The sequence below is a fragment of the Grus americana genome, chromosome 3 (genome assembly GCF_028858705.1).
Source record: "Grus americana isolate bGruAme1 chromosome 3, bGruAme1.mat, whole genome shotgun sequence".
NCBI classification, from domain to species: domain Eukaryota; kingdom Metazoa; phylum Chordata; class Aves; order Gruiformes; family Gruidae; genus Grus; species Grus americana.
In genome coordinates, this window is record NC_072854.1 from 67,986,264 (window position 1) to 67,995,885 (window position 9,622).

The window sequence follows — 9,622 nt, forward strand, 5'->3', positions numbered from 1 at the left end:
ATAGCTATCCTCTCCTCGGCTAGATCTGCCTGAACTTGCCTGTTGAATTCACTAGGGCGCACTACAATTCAGAGGCTTAACTGCAACCCCTGCAGATAAGAGCTTTCAGCTGCCAAACATTATGCAGGATCCCTGATGGGCTCGGCAGCCTATGTCAAACCCTGTGAGGTTGTAGTTACCATCGTGCTGCAATCATGTATCTGAACTGCAGGCTACAATTGCACCTTAAGAGGAGCAGCACTGAGAGAACATAACAGAAATCTGTCTAGCATGCAATGCCGTCTCTCAACAGCAGATGCCTAGAGCACAACATAACACAGGTACTTTTAAAGCCAGAGGTACCATCACAAACTCCTCTTGTAGGAATCTAGCTAATTGCTTTTGGAACTCATATAAACTTCTGACTGCTACACGAGGAGGCACTCCAAATTATAACATTTTGTTAAGAAGTATTTCTTCTTGTGCCTTGCAACCAGGCCATTTGCTAGTTCCAGTAGCAGCATCTATTTCTTAGATTGGAAAAAGCAACAATTCCTTGTCCGCTTCCCTGTGTCTCTCACAGGGTCACAGATCTGGAATGTCACCGCCTTCAGTCATTGCTTCCCCGGACAGAACCATCCTGCTGTGGTTATTTCTCATCTGGAAGTCATTCCCTACCTTTGCTCACTCTTGTCATTTTTCTCCATCTTTCCTACTCCGCTAGTGAGGTAGGGGTAGCACACCGTCACCTTTGTATCCCAGGAGTCAGAGTGGCCCGTGATATTGGCACACAGACGTGAGGAACAGCCTAAATCACGGTTAACTGCCCAGCACTGGGGATGGCCACCAGCCTAGCAGCTCCATAGGATAATGTGTGATGCACACCCCCATGCTCCCCACGCACTCACAATCATATACCCTAGACCGTGGGTTCGCAAATGATTTTGTGCTCAAGCCTCTCCACCTCTTGCCTTTTGTAACAGGATGAAGGCTCCTTGCAGAGATGGAGACTCTCAGTAAATACAATGCTTGAGTTAAATTGTAAATTTGTGCTGATATCAGATTTATTAATAATTAGAAAAATTCTAAGATACAGCTACAAGTACTCATTCTGCTGTCCTGCTGCTTGGCCCATTTGGTTAAATTCACTAAATTAACAAGATTATTTCCACCCAATTGAACTATCAAACAGCAAACAAACAAAAAAACCCAACCCCACAAACAAAGCAAAATAGCAAACAACAACAAAAAATATCCAGTTGAGTTCCAAGAAAATATGAGGCTGCATTACAGATTATTAGGTTAAAAAAATAATAATAAATTGGGATAAGATTTCTGGTAAAATAGGGATTCTGTTTTCATATTATTTCAACAATTACAAGATGAAAAATTTGACTTTTAAAAAGAAAGCTGACTATCTGACACCAAAGCTACAGCTTGAAAAAAAAAAAATGTCATTGTACTTTCTTGTACTGGGGCCCCCAAAGCTGGACGCAGTACTCCAGGTGGGGTCTCATGAGAGCAGAGTAGAGGGGCAGAATCACCTCCCTCGACCTGCTGGTCACATCTCTTTTGATGCAGCCCAGGACACGGTTGGCTTTCTGGGCTGTGAGGGCACATTGCTGGGTCATGTCAAGCTTCTCATTCACCAACACCTCCAAGTCCTTCTCCTCAGGGCTGCTCTCAATGCATTCTGCGCCCAGCCTGTAGTTGTGCTTGGGATTGCCCCCATCCATGTGCAGCACCTTGCACTTGGCCTTGTTGAACCCCATGCGGTTTGCACAGGCCCACCTCTCCAGCCTGTCAAGGTCCCTCTGGATGGCATCCCTTCCCTCCAGCGTGTCAACTGCACCACACAGCTTGGTGTCATCTGCAAACTTGCTGAGGGTGCACTCGATCCCACTGTCCATGTCACCAACAAAGATGTTAAACAGCGCCAGTCCCAACACCAGCCCTTGAGGAATGCCACTCATCACTGGTCTCCACTTGGACATCAAGCCATTGACCGCAACTCTTTGAGTGCAACCATCCAGCCAATTCCTTATCCACTGAGTGGTCCATCTGTCAAATTCATGTCTCTCCAATTTAGAGACAAGAATGTCGTGTGGGACAGAGTCAAATGCTTTGCACAAGTCCAGGTAGATGACATCACTTGCTCTTCCCTTATCCACGAACACTGTAACCCCGTTGTATAAGGCCACCAAATTTGTCAGGCACGATTTGTCCTTAGTGAAGCCATGTTGGCTGTCACCAATCATCTCCTTATTTTCCATGTGCCTGAGCATAGTTTCCAGGAGGATCTGCTCCATGATCTTGCCTGGCACAGAGGTGAGACTGACCAGCCTGCAGTTCCCCAGGTTTTTCTTTTTTCCCTTTTTGAAAATGGGGGTTATGTTTCCCCTTTTCCAGTCAGTGGGAACTTCACCAGCCTGCCAGGACTTCTCAAATATGATGGAGAGTGGCTTAGCAACTTCATCTGCCAGTTCCTTCAGGACCTGCAGATGCATCTCATCAGGTCCCATGGACTTGTGCACCTTCAGGTTCCTTAGATGGTCTTGAACCTGATCTTCTCCTACAGTGGACGTATCTTCATTCTCCCAGTCCCTGCCTTTGCCTTCTGCGACTAGGTGATGTGGCTCAAGCATTTGCTAGTGAAGACTAAGGCAAAGAAGTTGTTGAGTACCTCGGCCTTCTCCATACCCTGGGTAACAAGGTCTGTTTCCTTCCAGAGAGGGCCCACATTTTCCCTAGTCTTCCTTTTATCACTGATGTACCTATAGAAGCTTTTCTTGTTGCCCTTGATGTCTCTGGCCAGGTTTAATTCTATTAGAGCTTTAGCTTTCCTAACCTGATCCCTGGCTACTCGGACAATTTCTCTGTATTCCTCCCAGGTGACCTGCCCTTGCTTCCACCCTCTGTAGACCCTCACTGTAAAACCAGTGAAGGAGTTCTAGGTGACGACACCATGATACCAGCCAAGGTCCAAGTCACATGGGATTTTACTTGGCTTAGCATTATCAGTTTGTACAGTTAAAACTATAGGATTCAGCTGTTTACAGTAAACTAGTGAAGCAAGGACAGTTGTTCAGTGCCATATATTAGTTCAGGTAGCAGATACTCTGGATTTTATATTCATCTTCAGTATATATCATGTTTCTTCTTTTCTACCTCTCCTTCCAAATTAGCAGAAAAGACTTTTTGGGACTGGCACCACGTATTCTGGGAATGACTGCGCCTTTGTGTTTACAGTCTCAAGAGGAAAACTATAGCTGTGGGGAATTTGTATCTAGTGAATTCTCTTTTCAGAAAAAGAAGTGGAAATCTGTGCAAACTGTGAATGGATTGCTGGAAAAAAATGCAAAACCCCAAACAATCCCATTACTGAGCGTTATAAAAACCCAAACGAACACCACAAAGGAAAGACACTGTAAGGACATTTTAGCCCTTAAAGAATTTTAGCCAGCTGCAATTACAGTTAATACAGTCAAGGTAAACACTTCTACAAAGCATTATTTTAATAGTGTCCATAGTAACTATTGATCATAAATTAGCCATGTCTTATTACTAAACTATTCTAGTGGGGGTTGCTTGGCCATCACAGGTCAAATCAAGCCCTCACTACTTTTGTAACATCACGAAATTAATAGAGATGCATAATCTAGAAGACAGGGTATGACTGGCTATGAATATTCAAAATGCGTCGCATCTTTTCTGTATTGGACAGAGTATATTTACTTTAAAATAAGAACTCATCGTCACCCACAAATTTGTATACGTCTCTCCACCGTTGTGTCAGAAACTGGAAAAAGCAGTGAACGTGCACTCTGTATGCTTTATGTATGGAAGAGAAATGATGTTTGCTTAATTCTGCCCCTTTCCTTGCCCCAATGTTATGGAGAAATGTGAAGTAGGCAGTATTAACCTCCAGTTTTCTACAAACTTCCCCAAACATAAAAAAAAGTCTATCAAATAATTATACAATAAATAATATTAAGGGTGGTATCAGACTATACTAGTGCCTTTAAATATGATTTTTATTCTTGTCCCCAGAAAACATATTATATTTTTTTATTGGAAATAAGGGCAAACACCTAACATACAAAATATTTCAAAGTTTAGTAATTACAAAAGGAGGAATGTAATTAGTCCTAATAATTCTTGGGATTGGTTTATAGTCAGTCTTTCTCAATTAAACTTGCAATCTATAATTGTCCTGGAGGAGATACTGAAATGTCTCAGATGTCAGCAGACTAAATTCTGTATGTAAAACAGCTCCATAAAATGTTGTCACAGAGCAAAGCATGGACTCTGTTTAAACTGTTCTTGAAACTAGTAATGTTCAGATGTTGCAGTTTGCAGTAGAATAACCTTCCGGTGGATTATGTGCAAGGGGTGGCCCTGTTCTACTGCAGCCTCTGCCAGTGGTAAACCAGACTTGAAGAGGAGTGCAAAGGGAATGTATTTTGACCCGTGACCATCTTTATCTCTTGATCTCCATGCTGGCAGGCACTTGCCTCTCTCTATGTGTAGTTAGCTTCCTGGACTGCTGATAGTCTATGTTGGCAGAATTCACTATTTAAATATTGCCTTCCATTCTAAGAGTAAGAACTCTTTTTTACTGCAGGAAAAGCAACTTTATAGTGAATGAAAGAATAAAGTGAAACATGATGGACTATGGGTCATGCTATTCTATGTAGGCATAGAATAGTTAAATCCTTTGTACCTCTGATAAATATGGAGGAGGTGTCTTTTATCCCCTCACCTGTAAGGTTTGTCCATATAGCAGAACCACAGCTACACTCCGGAATATTTTCTAGAAATGTATTTTACCCAGAGTCATATCTAATAATTTTGCTTATAGATGGGGGCATTTTTCAATGCCTTACAGATTACATTACATTTCTGGTACTCCTCTTAGATCAGCATCGTAAAGCATTAACTTGTGACACATGTGGAGCAGGAAGGCAACATTGTCCCCCAGACTACATATGAGATATTTCATAATGTGTAGTTATTAAAACATACATGTTTGATTGTACAGTATGATCAAAGGCAACTATAGATGGAATTGGAGTACTATGCTATACATCATTTATGGATGCCTCTGCAAGTATTTTAAGGTAAATCTGCCTTGATTTGCTTTCAAAAAGTTTTACAGTAACTTTTTTTTGGTATGATTGCATTATCATTATGCCAAACTCCAATTAAGTGTCCAAAGCACATAACCAAAATGAGTTCTGTTTGCAGAAAACTCTTGGGTTTGTGAGATGCAGCTAGAAAGAGAAGTTATAGCAAGAAAAAGGACAGAAATATCTAGATGGAAATTAGTTATCATGCTGTTACACATATAACTCCTGGGTTATCTGTAAAATCCCTGAACCCTAGTCACTATCTCTGTAAGTACTACATCAGTGTGTAAACAGTACAAGGGGAAGTTTATCCCAGAGTGCCTCTTCTTTCATAGCCTCTCCATTTTTGATACCCCATAACCTCTTCCTCCTTTGGCAATAATTCTTTGCTTTTGCCTCTGATTTTGGGCATATTACTTGGAAGTACAGAGTATCCAAGAATATGGACTATTTGAAGGTTTGGTTTTTTTTCAAGGAACAGAATTTTTAAAGTACCAGTTATCAGAAGCACAGTATGTAGAAGAAAATATGGATAATTCGCTCAATCCCTGTATCAGTGTGCTTGAAGCCTAGGAATCCAATACTCAGCTCTCTTGGTCAGGTTGTAATTTCAGATACTGCTGGACAGCTATCTGAATCTCTTTGCATGTTTACGTGGCCTATCCCCACATGCTGACAGGTTCACACCTGTAAATCTGATTAGCAGACAATGTTTGACTTGATTAGTCAAGTGCAAAGCTCAATGCAGTCAGACATTTGAAATTCAAGATTTCCTGGAGCTGTGTTAATAGATTTGAGACCTGAGCAGTGTGCAAATGAAGCAACAGGAGCCACACATTCTTACAGACAGTGTTTCATTTCTTCATGCTCAGGGGTACTGGATCAGGAACTGTTTGGAAGCGACATGTCTGTCCCTTGCTAAATGCACAGACAGTGGTTGCCATCAGAGCTTTTCTGGAGCTTCTTCAAATGAAAAGAAGCAAATGTATGTAATACTAACCTGCAAATTCCAGTTTCCTATTGACTACTGTCTGCGCGTTTGATGATGTCTAGAGGTCTAAAGGCTACTTTCACATCATTCCTTCACATGAGAAAGAAGGACTATATTTCCCTCCAGCCTTTCACAAGGCTTACCCATTTGCAGTCTCTAAGATCATCCTCTTGTTTTCTTATTGCTCCTCCATTCCTGTGACTCCTATTTCTCCTCAAATTAATGTCAATGAAAAGCTTCTTTCTCTTCTAACACTGTGTCTCAGCAGAGCACTTGTGATACTACACATTATGGATGTTCTGTGAAATCAGTTTCAGAGTAATGATAGGCTATGTATGCTTAGAAATGCACTTATGTTTCCAAATGTCTCCTTGCATATTATTAAGGTTAGTGAACCAAAAAGATGAGTAGTTCTGTCACCATAAGGAGACAAAAGAAGACACACATGACTATAGATGCAGACCAGTCCTAGTTAGTGTAAGAAAGAGTTGTCATCTGTTATTTATACCTACTGAAGATGTGCATGGTATTTTGCTATCCAGTAACAAGACATAGATCCTCTAGGACCTAGATCCTCTAGGACCTGTAATATGAGGGAAATTCATGCTGCACTGAAGTAATTGCAGTATTGCAAACCCCTAATACCGACACAAGTTGTAACAAGCACACCAAGATTTAGTTTCATGCAGTGCACTCTATAGCACATTGTAATAAGTAGTCTCAGGAATAAACTCTACTCTCTCGTACCACGCATCAGATGTGGTACCTGCATGTATAGACCCAGTTATCTGTATTCAGACTCTCAGAATATTATCTTAAATTAGGTCAAAACACAGTACAAGAATAACAGGACATTATGACAGGGCAAAGTAACGGTGGAAGGAAAAAAATCAATAAATACAAAGAAAGGCTGAAAATTGCTTTGGGGTGAGGACTTATTCCCACAGAAAGACTATATGCATTGATTTAATTTCTGACATGCTTTGTTTTCAAGACTTGTAATGATCTGTACTATTACTGTTTGTTCTGAAGCATTGTCAGAAGGCCTGAACAAAGTCATGAATAAGCAAGAATGGGAAAGAAAAATTTTACTGTCTCCATGCCATCTGTGAGGGGCAGGAATCACCTACAAGCATTAAAATATGGGCTGGATAAACAGGATAGGCAGGAGGCTGGAGCAGAACAGAGTTCAGAGAGCAGCAACTGAGATGAGAATGGAGGACTTAGCAGGAAAATCATAGACACAGCGCTTTAATAATCATTGACCATGCACTAAACAGCATGGGAAAAAGCCAGCGCTCCAGAGATTTAACACAGGGCAAAACTAACAGGACCAACATTAAACAGATTTCTCTTTCATGCACATGTTATTCTCCTCTCCATTTCTCTCTAGATATATTAGCTGTGTCCCTTCTCCAGTATCATAAGTCTGCTCTCCCCTCCCCCTAGAAAGCAGTTGTCTCTTTCTCTTCCCCCTTTCTCCTGAAACTCAGAGGTCTCTTTGAAACCTGCAGGGTAACATTTATATCCAAATCAACATTTTCTTTAATATGAGAGAACTACTTACCAATGAAAATTCATAATTTTTGAGAAGACATAAAAAAAAAAAAATCCAAACCCTAAAATTACAACTCTATATTTAAACTGAGAAAATCCATGGAATAGCTGACTTTCATTTGACGCTTATGTGAATGCACAAATGAATATCAAAAGACTTTTCCCTGTACCATTTGCTTTATCGCAAAGCAGCCATTGGGAAACTTAACAAAGATTTCAGTGAATTTGCATGAAGACCAATGTTAGTTACACTATCATTTTGCATAGCACGAGGCAATTTCAGAATTTGTTTATTTTTGGAGCAAAGTACTCCTTGCTCATGGACACTTTCAAAATGAAGCCCATATTTTTAGAAAAAGAGAGTCTCAGGGATTGACCTCCCTCTGTCATTCTCTTTTCACGTGTTCACACATGTGTGAAGGCACTGCGGTGATGTATGCGGTGCCTCCAGCCACGGAACAGGAAGGGAAGTGGTGTGCTGCTGCTGGAGAGCACAAGCTTGCACAGTACCACAATCTCTCTCCTCTTCTGTTACCTCATGGCATTGGGTAAGTCTGCTTGGTGGATCGAAAGACCAATATTCAGAGGAAGCGCAAGTGCTGTAGGGTGCTCCATAGATGCATGTGATGCGGTGGTATACTGAAGTTGCAAGTTTTAGGAACTGGAACGACCTCTCTTCTCAGATCAAAATACCGGTGCACACTCACTGCTGCTTCCATTTCCCACCTCAGCTGACTCAGTGCCCCTTTCATGATTCATCATCCTCCTTCCACAGGTGATGCGGAAACTTCTCTCACCCAGGCCTCCTTCCTCTCTAACCTACCTGGACCCGTGTCCCCTTCAGAAAAATCCTGCCTACTCTCCTGACAAAATATGGCTGCGGGTTATACAGCGTACACACACAATCTGTGGGGAGGCATGAGGTAACCTACTGTTACACTGCACTCCCAGTAGGTATACCTTTGGTAGGTCTCTATCCCTGTGGCAACCACTAGCAAAGGCTTAAAGAATCGTTAGGACAGTATTTAACACAGTGTTGCCTTTACACGGAATGCATTCACTGGAAATAAAGAGGAGTGAGCAAATCACTACTGCTTTGCAAAAGGAGTTTTGAGAATTTCTGGCTCAGGGAAGCAGGTAGTGTGAATGGTATTTAAATATTACGGGGGAAGGGAGGGGAAGGTCACTAGAACAAACAGGTGGGAGTGAATTTCTCTCTCATGACACACCATGGTCACCAAGGCTGGCAGCGTATGTCAACTGCCTTATCTGGAAGGATCACTGCCATTCTGCTTGCTGCTGCAGCAGTTTGTATGAGAGCTCGGGTCATCTGATTTCGGCAAAATCAGCCAAGCTAGTGCAACCATTTGAAATATGGAGTGTGACTTTTCCTGGCTCATTTTATTTGAAGCAGCTGAGGCAGAGCTCACACAAACGGCTCCCCAGCAGACCCGCAGGAAAGGGGCAGCAACAGGCAATTGGTAGGTAGTGATGGCTTAAATCAGAGCTGTATGCAACATGAACATCTGTGGTTTGGTCATTTGTCAGTACAGTCGGTGTTTGTCAACGTGGTCAATGAGGTCATTTGTCAAAGCAAAACTCTGCTGAGTTCCCAGATGCCTCATTCTTTCATGTGAAATTCCCTAACATAAGAGCCAGAATAAAAATAATGTTCTTGTCATTACAAGAATAAATTCATTAAAGGCTAGAGCAAAATCCAAAACAATTACAAGGAAGCATTTACCCCTCCACAGCCAGTATCTCTCTGCTATTTTTGCAGCAATTTGGAAAACTAATTAAAATAATGGATTATTCTACTCAATGTTTTAAACTAATCAGTAATGCTAACATGCTATGCATTTGCTCTTTCCTATAAACAGTATTTTTAAAAGCGTTCCTAAATTGACACTTTTAAATAAAAATAATTTTCTTGCTTTTTTTAATTATTTCTTATCCAGTCAATAAT